The following is a 9,040-nucleotide window of genomic DNA, read 5'->3' as shown; positions in this document are numbered from 1 at the left end:
CCGTGATGGACGAGCTGGTATCAGCGGTCAATTATTTTGGGACGAGGCACAAGATATTGCCAAGGGCAGGAAGAAGTGAAGGGAACTCATCGCGGCCTCATGTTCCATAGGGGATGAAGAGGATTCACGAACAAACTAAGTCGCTCATTGAAGCGTTGCTCAATTTGTGCTGCTTGGGCTTTCGCGTGTTGTGCTGTTATGGCCTGAAGTCCGACGTTTCACTGCACGTGCTGAGCGCTCGATTTCTTCAAGCAGCACGTTAGGTAGCTTATGGCTTTAATCGTGTTGAGCTTACACGCGCATTTGTATTTGTGTGTACTGTAATTTGGTGGCTGTACAAAATAATAAATACATGCAATTTTTATTATTATTCGTAAGACAAGTTGCTGGCATATAAGAATAGTGCATTTATTTAACAAATTAGAAAATACCAAAGAGATGACTTTAATTCTAAGCAAAGGAAGCTTTGAATCATTTTTTTGCCATCTGGACCTGCTTTCCACCATTGTATTGTAATTGAACTTGCAGCAGTTGCCAAACCACTTCTGAGCACTGCTAACGATGGAACGGTATCGAAATCAGCGGGGAAGCCACAGATCCGTCCAGAAATGACGGCACTCGCCTTTGTGGTGCTGAAATTGGCAGCGTTTACATAAAAAAGTACTTTCCGTGAAAACAAAGTTGCAGCCATTCCTTTACATTACACGGGAATCCCTCCTTGTGCACACCGAATGAACGGCGCGCTGTGAAAGGACGTGTGTACGCTGTTTCACCACGATCTCTCCCATGTCTGCCTACCCAACGTCCTCAATATCACGGTCCCTGGGGTCAAAGAAAGCATCAAGTGCCCCTCGCTTGTGCCACCTTCCCAAAGGGCTTCTGACAGATACATGCATTAATAAAGCAGCACTATACCTATTACAGTATTCATTCATAACGCATAGCCTGCGAAGGACCCGTTGCGCCAAACGTGTGACCTCCTTCGACAGCATTCGAATAATAATAATCCATAATCTGCTCTTGCTGCCATACACCGGCGTGTTTCGAGTGATTTGTTTGATCCACGGATCAAGGGGGGGGGGGCGACCACAGGGGGAGGGGGGGGCGACCACGGGGGGGGCGGGGCCATTCCTTTGAGGGTCGCAGTCCCACTTCGACCGCCAACGGAAGTGAGCGCAATCTGCTGCTGGAGTTTGCGCATCGAGACGGGGCGACGTGTCCACAAAGTGGCAGCGGCCGTCTCCCACGAACGAACTGTTGTTGCCATCTACGAAGTAGATGTGTGCATCGGCCTACTGATGTTCTTGGCCATGCAACCCAAACTATGGAGCGCACAGAAACCCAGTGTGTGTGTGCGCTCTTTCAACGGAGGGGTTGGAGGAACAGCCAAACTACACGAACTTTCTCTCTCTCTCCTGAAGCCCTCTCGTTTGCATTCAGCTCCTGAACATGTTGCCGTAAGCAAGAATATAATACAATTATTACGTTTCAGTTATCTGATATGATTTATTTTGTAATGTATGTACAAAATACGTTGCAGTATTTTTTCTGTCGTATGTATATACACGTATTTTTAAATCATCGGTTGCTGAGCATAGATCCAATAACCCAACACGTCAAGTGGCCAGGAACGAACTCTACTGCTCGATAGTTGGCATATGTTTGGGCCTCAAAACAAGTAATTATTTTGTCCACTTAAAAATGTACTATATAGCAAATAAAGAAAACGTACTCTCCTTGTTTGGAAAAAAGAGCTTAAAAGAAAGAAGCACTGGGCGAGTGAATGATTAAAGTGTATCATTACTGCTGGATGAAGACCACCCCAAGCTGTGTTTCACACTTGCGTCCCTCCGGCAGACATCCGTAATGAATGAACTTGTACAAATTGTCATCATCGTTACAACTGTTATTTATTCTCATATGTATCGTAGAGGAGGGTGGAGTAAGAGGCCGTTTTTTTTTCTCCTGGTGCGCGCATGTGGCTTTGGAGCTAACCACCACCACTACCACCACCACTATCACCACCACCACTACCACCAGCACCACCACCGCCACCACCACCAGCACCACCACTACCACCAGCACCACTACCACCACCAGCACCAGGGGCCTCGAGAGATATACCCAACCTGCAGCTTATGCGGATTATTCTTGATGACATCATTTCTGTTAGCACCAGGACAACAAACAACAACAACAACAACAAAACTTACCTTTTACCCCACGTAGGCCTGATATTACCTCATCCTACTCTATTTTGAGCTCACCTTTAAATGTCGAACGCATTTAAATACTAGTGCATCCCAAGATGCCGTTGATAATCAGTACACACTGACGCAAAAATGTTAGACAACATTAAATGAAGCCAAAAGAAAAACCCAACACCACGAGCTGAATAGATGGAGTGGCAATCAGCGTGATCACCAACGCAGAGGGCATCTCAACCGCCACAACCCCTGACGACCATTGCACAGAAACCACTCGGGTCAAATCGGTCGGACCAAAGCGGGACTCTTTCCCCGAGGCGACAAGAGCTCACACGCCCTGCGTGCCCACAATACCGTCCTGGCGCGTTGTGTTCTTCTTTGAGCGAGGTGCTCCGAACGTCACGTGCACGGTCAGTCGAAGCGAGAAAAGAAAGGGGCTTTTTTTTTTGCTTCTATTGGAAGCTATGGCAGAGCCAAGCGGTAGCGGGGGGTGGGGGCACGTCATTTTACAACTTTTTGCACAACTTGAGTTCTGAAATGTGACTCTACACGGCGGCATGCTTGTTTAGCGAGTCTCAGGTAAACCCTCATCGTGCACGGGTGAGTGGTCGCACGCGCGGGGTGTGGCGCTGGGATCGCCCTTCCTATTATGTTTCAGCAGCAGCAGCAGCCAGTCAGCCAGCAGCCACCGTAACCCGAGTTGGGATGTCGCAACCGCCCCCATTCAGGTTTGACGGCAATCGCCGGTGAGATGCCCGGCCCAGGATTGGGCACAGGGGGGAGGGCCCTGTCCGTGCCAGACCCGGCCGTGAGAGCTCTCGCGCAACGGGTTGGCGAAAGCCACCGTCGGTGTTGGATATGAAGCATCGTGTCGTGTGTGTGTCAATGTTTCACACACGTGATCAGTCCGGCTGGTGAATTGCACTTACTTCGTTATAACTATTTGCCGGGATTCAGATGTATAATTTATTTATCCAAATAGCACAGTTGTCCAGGATAGCTTTGCTATGCGAATATGCACATCTTAAAACAATGTATATCGTATAAAATACATGAAAGCACAATTCAGTATTTTCCATTGGGAACTGTTACTGATACACTTAGGGGGAGTTCGATAAAATTAGTACGACTTTGTTAAGATGTCAACAGTGCTTGTCCTATGGCAGAGACTCACTCCTTGCCAAAGGATCTGTGGGATTTCTACCACTGGCCTCTTGCGGGGCCGTAAACAGGAGATGAGCAGCGATGCCTCAAACGCTCATTTGAGCAGCAGGAGATCAATGAGACCGTTGTGTTTGTTGTTGCTGCTGCTGCTGAACGATGACTATTTATAGCGTGAGCGAACATTAAACGCGCTTTGTTTATCCACTCACGGCGATCTCTTGAGAGCACAAATTAAATGCAAAATCCTTTCCCTTTTTATATTTTTACACAACGTGGAAATGGTGCCACCGCGCGGCCCAAGTATGTATCACTCAGACACCCCCCTCCCCCCGCTGCAGAGCGATAGGTTGCAGCGGTGGGTTCCCGGTTTTTTTCTCAAAAAATCTCACAGTTACAAAACAATATATCGTGTTATTTTCTTGCTAATTGACTAAACTTAACGCACACACCCTGACCGTCAAAGCACATCACTCGGTTTAAAAAAGACGCGACGTTTCAAAAACAACACGAACCGTTCGGAACAATGCATGGATTGCTTGATGACTGAATTAAGAGACGAATAGCGGCGCCCGTTAACCCCTTTTGACGATCCATCAAAGCAAACGTCTTGCGCGGTCGCAGGAGGCCACAGGTATTGTATGCACCCAATCAGGGAAGGGGAAATGCCTTCAGTAATGAGAGGGAGAAACCAGACACTGGGGAAGGCGGTCGGGTAAAAGCCCCCCCCCCCCCCGCTTTGCAAATTACGGGCGAAGCGTCCTTCATCCGCGAGCCCATTCATCACGCCGCGCCTTGCACCGCACCATCACAACCACGGCCGCAGTCGCCGGGGCCGCCCGTGCCTTCCCGTGTGCAAATAACTCCTTTTAAAAAAAAAAAGCGTTGTGTTCAACACATGTCCTGGCTCCCTAGCCGCTGCCTCCGAGAGCTCAGACCAAAAAAAAAATTCCATTATTCAAAAAAAGAAAATGCTATCTCTTTGATCGTTTCGTACAAAACAGCATCTGCGTAGTATCATATTCGGTATTTAAAGCGCTATATTCCCACCAGGGGCTGTCCACATGGCACGCGCCCGTCGCTTGCTATTGCTGGGAATCTGCTGTGTGCGATATCTCGTGCGGCGCAGCCGAAGCCATCTGAAATGTAAGACCGGCGCAGAGCGGGACAACGCGGTGCTCTGGTGCGACGTTATTTCGATGTATGTACGTCGAACTTATTTCGGTACCGTACGTAGCCAACCGTGCTAATCGGAGGTGTGGAGGAAGGGACAACGAATTAAGCACAAAAATCAGTTTTAGAGAAGTGAGTTTTCAGAATAGATTTTGAAGTGCATAGCTCCCGTGGCGTCCTAATATCGGAAAAAAGAGCGTTGATCTGTGAAACTATTGGACATCTGTGAAAAGTAGCTTCATAGCTCCTCGGATTACTCCGGTACAACAAAAAAAACATTCTGATCCTGTTTCAGACGGCCGCAGAAGGGCATCTGAAAGCGCGCGATGCGTACGTTTGTTTCAAATCAAATTGATATCACAAGCGCACAACCTAACCCAATATAAACTAATTATTAACAATTGTATTACCTGCAGAGGTTTCGTCTGAGTATTTGCAACTTTAAAATAAAATTAGCACTCGTCCGTTTGTAGTTTTGGACCATCACGCAATGTGGCCCGGGCAGAATGTCGGACCAACTAGCTCGTGATGTTGTCCTGGCAGCTGTATAAAAATCGTCGATATGTGATCACGACAATCGGTCACTGCTCAATGTCGTGTGCGCATCAGCAGACTTGGAAGGCACTGCGGTGTGCTGTATATTTGTATCGCTAGATGGCAGCACGAGCTTTTTGCACGCGACAGCCGAGAGAAGCCCCGCATTACCAAACCCCCTCTCTCTCGACGCGCCTCTCCGTGTGCGCGTATCACTCGAATTCTCTTCGCGCATCTGTCGTTGCTACTGCTGCTGCTACGTTGGCGGTGATGCACAAGGACACTTAATACATAAATACAACTCAACACATTCGTCGACAATACAAAAACAATATATAATCGGCGGGCAATGACCCTTACTGATGTGCTATGAAGAAGGGCCATTGCCCGAAATGTCGCCCATTATATATTTTTATATTTTAAGGCCACAGTGTTGTTGACGAGTGTGTCACATTTTCGCGCTTGCCGCTCCGACGTTCGAAAGTGCATCAATGCTGAAAGACTTCCCGTGTAGCCTTAACAGACTGTAGGGGCAAGTGGGTGGCCAACACTACGCCCGGCCGCCTTTGTCCCCGTGGTGGCGATGTTTACACATCGCACCAGGTACTCATTCGAGGCTGAGTCGACCTAGGGGAGACTCAGAAAATCGTCACCGGTGTTGGCCATGAGCGGGAATCTAACTCGGGGTGGCCAGGTTCGTAGCGCAGCGCGCTAACCACTACACTACCGCGTGTGTCGGCACACGCACACACGCACGCGTGCTACTAAATGCACGTCTAATTAACATCGCGAGATTGCGAGACATTACGGCGGCTAGGCGCGAACGCCTTCATCCAGCAGTTGATTAACCGTCGCTTGCTGCTGCTGCCGCTGCTGCTGATAATGATGATCGTGACGACTTCATGGGACGTGGGCAATGCTTCAGCAAATCCGCTGCAATTCTATTTTGGCCGTGAGGACGCGCGGCCCGGCACTGCGTTCGCGAGGTGTCCGCCGTGGGACTGTCTGTTGGTATTTGTATTGGCAGCTGAACTTAAACATGAGTAATATACCTGCATATGCTTAGCCGGCACGCTGTGCCCGGGGGATGACATCGAATGTCAGGTGGCCAGGCGTGGGTTAAATGGCGGGGGGGGGGGAATTGAATGGGATGCGAGGCATTGTCCACGCGCGAGTCGGCTGAATGTTGAATGAGCGGCGGGGGTAGTGGCGGGAGAGGCGGGCTGAGTAAGACACCGATAATGGGCGTCGTGACTCTGCTTTTTAAAAGGCCCCAATGCACAGAAGTGGCTTTAGAACCTTAATCCCACCACAGCAAAACGAGACGGTTAAAAAATAATGACTCGCGTGTTTTTCTTTAAACGAGATGGCTTAATGGCTATTACATGCGGAGCGACCCGTTTAAACACACACATATATATTACCCTCTTAGATCTAAAATGTACATTTTAATGTTTTGTGCTTGGATTTCATTTTGTGTATGATAATGTTGGAAGTGTCTGACCCACTTTATGGCGCAGACGTGCTGATTAGAACAGCCAGTTTCGAATGCTCATCATCGTCACGACCCATGGGCAGACAGCCCGTAAGGCGCCCACTGCACACTTCATCATTTGTTTCCACTTTCATCTGTCTTGTGCCAATATAGCTCAGGTAGTGCCACATCTTTCTATCACCAATCTCTATTTAATAAGATGAACGTCTTCATGATATTTTGTGTACAAATCTAAATTGACTCCACGAAGACATATTGCTGGCACATCGGTATATTAAAGCAACACATAGCATTCCGCCTCATACTATCACATGTTGCTTTATACTTTCAACCATAGCACATTTTATTAATCTGAATACAATAATTGTCCAATATTTATATATTTTTTAAATGTCGGAGAATAAATACAACAGTAGCTGAGAATATTTGCGGTATGAATCTGGATTTTTGGCCTGCATCCTTGCCACTCAATATTTCTGCCTGAGCTCTTCAATAGTCTCCAGTTCTAAGCTAAAACAAAAAATAATTTCAATTTAATTTTACCAAGTAAGGCCGACTGAGCTTAACATCTCTGTTTCAGAAGAGAGCTGGCCACAAGTGATCGCTCAACGAAGTGGCTTATCACGTGGAAATCTATTGCAGACAAATTCTCGAAAGTTCTGGTCCTACGCTGGTGGCCTGTGTTCTTGGTCCGTGCATGGTGGTCCCTGTACATTGGGTGCATCCGTGTGCACGTCAACTCCAGGAGTAGCGCATGGTGTACAAGATAGGCTCAACACCGCAGCTTAACCCAGAAGGTAAACACTAGGGACCAATTCGTGTGCGTTGTAAGCGGTTCACGTGACCCCTGCGGCCGATAGAGGCGCTGCATTCACATCAACTATAAATAGGAATCGAGTCTAGATCGAATTGGGAACCCAAATTGTGACAAATCACAAGGGGGTCAGTGAATTATTCTTTCCAATTGGAGGTGGAACAGTGGTGAGCTCCAAGCACTTTTGCAGTGTTCCTCATTGCATGGCCCCCGGGCCACTGGCGACCCCTGGTGGCCTGTTAGTGCGGCCCCTGACGTGCGGCCTCAGACAATACACAACGCGTGTAAAAACAATGCCCCTTGTAGGCGGCGTGGCGGCCCTCACACTGTCGATGTCTTGTCAGCGAAAGTGCCGACCCCCCTCACCACTCCCTCTGAAAATGACTGAAGAACACTCTCCTATATGAACTCGTCAAACTGAGTTTGATTCCCAGCCACGGCTAACATCGGTGGCGAGTTCTTAACTGAACCGGTCCTGGGTCGTCCACCTTTGCTAACGCAAACTGATCAATGTGGTGAAGTATGGCATGACAACCCACTTGACTGACACCAGGTGAAGAGGCCTTCATCCTGCAACGGATTATGCATTTATATTATGTAACTTTCCAGTAATTTTGGAAAGTATACATCACTGGGCTGTAAAAAATGTGGATGGCATTAACTAAAACTGTTAAACTATTTCAAAATATATATTTTGTATTTTACTAGGTAATGCCCACTGATCTACATAGCTCTTTTTCAGAAGCGACCTGGCCACAAATTATATCTCAACGAAGTGGCGTATCGCGGGAAAATGTATAGCAGCCAAATACTCTAAACGCGTGTTTATAAATGTGGGGGGGGGGAACCCGGAGGACCCGGAGAGAAATCCATGCGGCCACGGGGAGAGAGACACCGCAAACTTCAAATATACAGCAGGCGAATCCACGACCTCCTGTATACCAGGCGAGGTAGTTAACATCTCCTAGCCACCGCACGGGGATGACTTCATCCTGCAAGGGATAGTGCATGATGATTATGATGATATATACGTTAAAAAAAAATAGAAATATCTCAAATTTACGTCGCATTACAAATAACACGTCATGGCTCACGTGGCAACTTTTACAGCTGTGGAATCCTCCTCGGTTAAGAGATATTTAACGTAAAATGACATACGCAATAACATCACATTGCTGCACGCTTGTAGTGGCTGTCTTTTGGCCTGATAGCTTACTTTCTAAATTACCCAGATAACCCATTCCCCACACTGGACAATTACTGGAGTATGCTTGTCATCCCAGATTCAATAATTCATTAGGTTTGCTGTTCTCTGTTGAATTTTGCATGGACTGCTTCAGGTATATATAAATCGAAACGGTCAAATGAGGTGTTGTTTTACATTGCAAACACTTGCAATACTTTTATTTTTATGTACATATATATCATTGTTTTCAACAACAGCGCAGAATCAAACAGAACCGGAAGACATTTACTGAAATGACAAACGCACTCGCATTAAAATCGCAGTGTTCTCCAGCTCTGATCTCGGGACACAGAAGGAAACGAGAAAGGAGTTGATAAAAAGGGAAAGGACTTGAGAGCATAGAATGAAGAGGGGACGTCACGACGAAGAGTATGCTATGATGAAACAGCCGAATAGGAAAATAGATGAGC

This window comes from Petromyzon marinus, chromosome 10 (assembly GCF_048934315.1).
Source record: "Petromyzon marinus isolate PM22_M1 ecotype Great Lakes invasive population chromosome 10, UKy_Petmar_22M1.pri1.0, whole genome shotgun sequence".
Taxonomy (NCBI): domain Eukaryota; kingdom Metazoa; phylum Chordata; class Hyperoartia; order Petromyzontiformes; family Petromyzontidae; genus Petromyzon; species Petromyzon marinus.
This window is presented reverse-complemented; position numbering follows the sequence as displayed.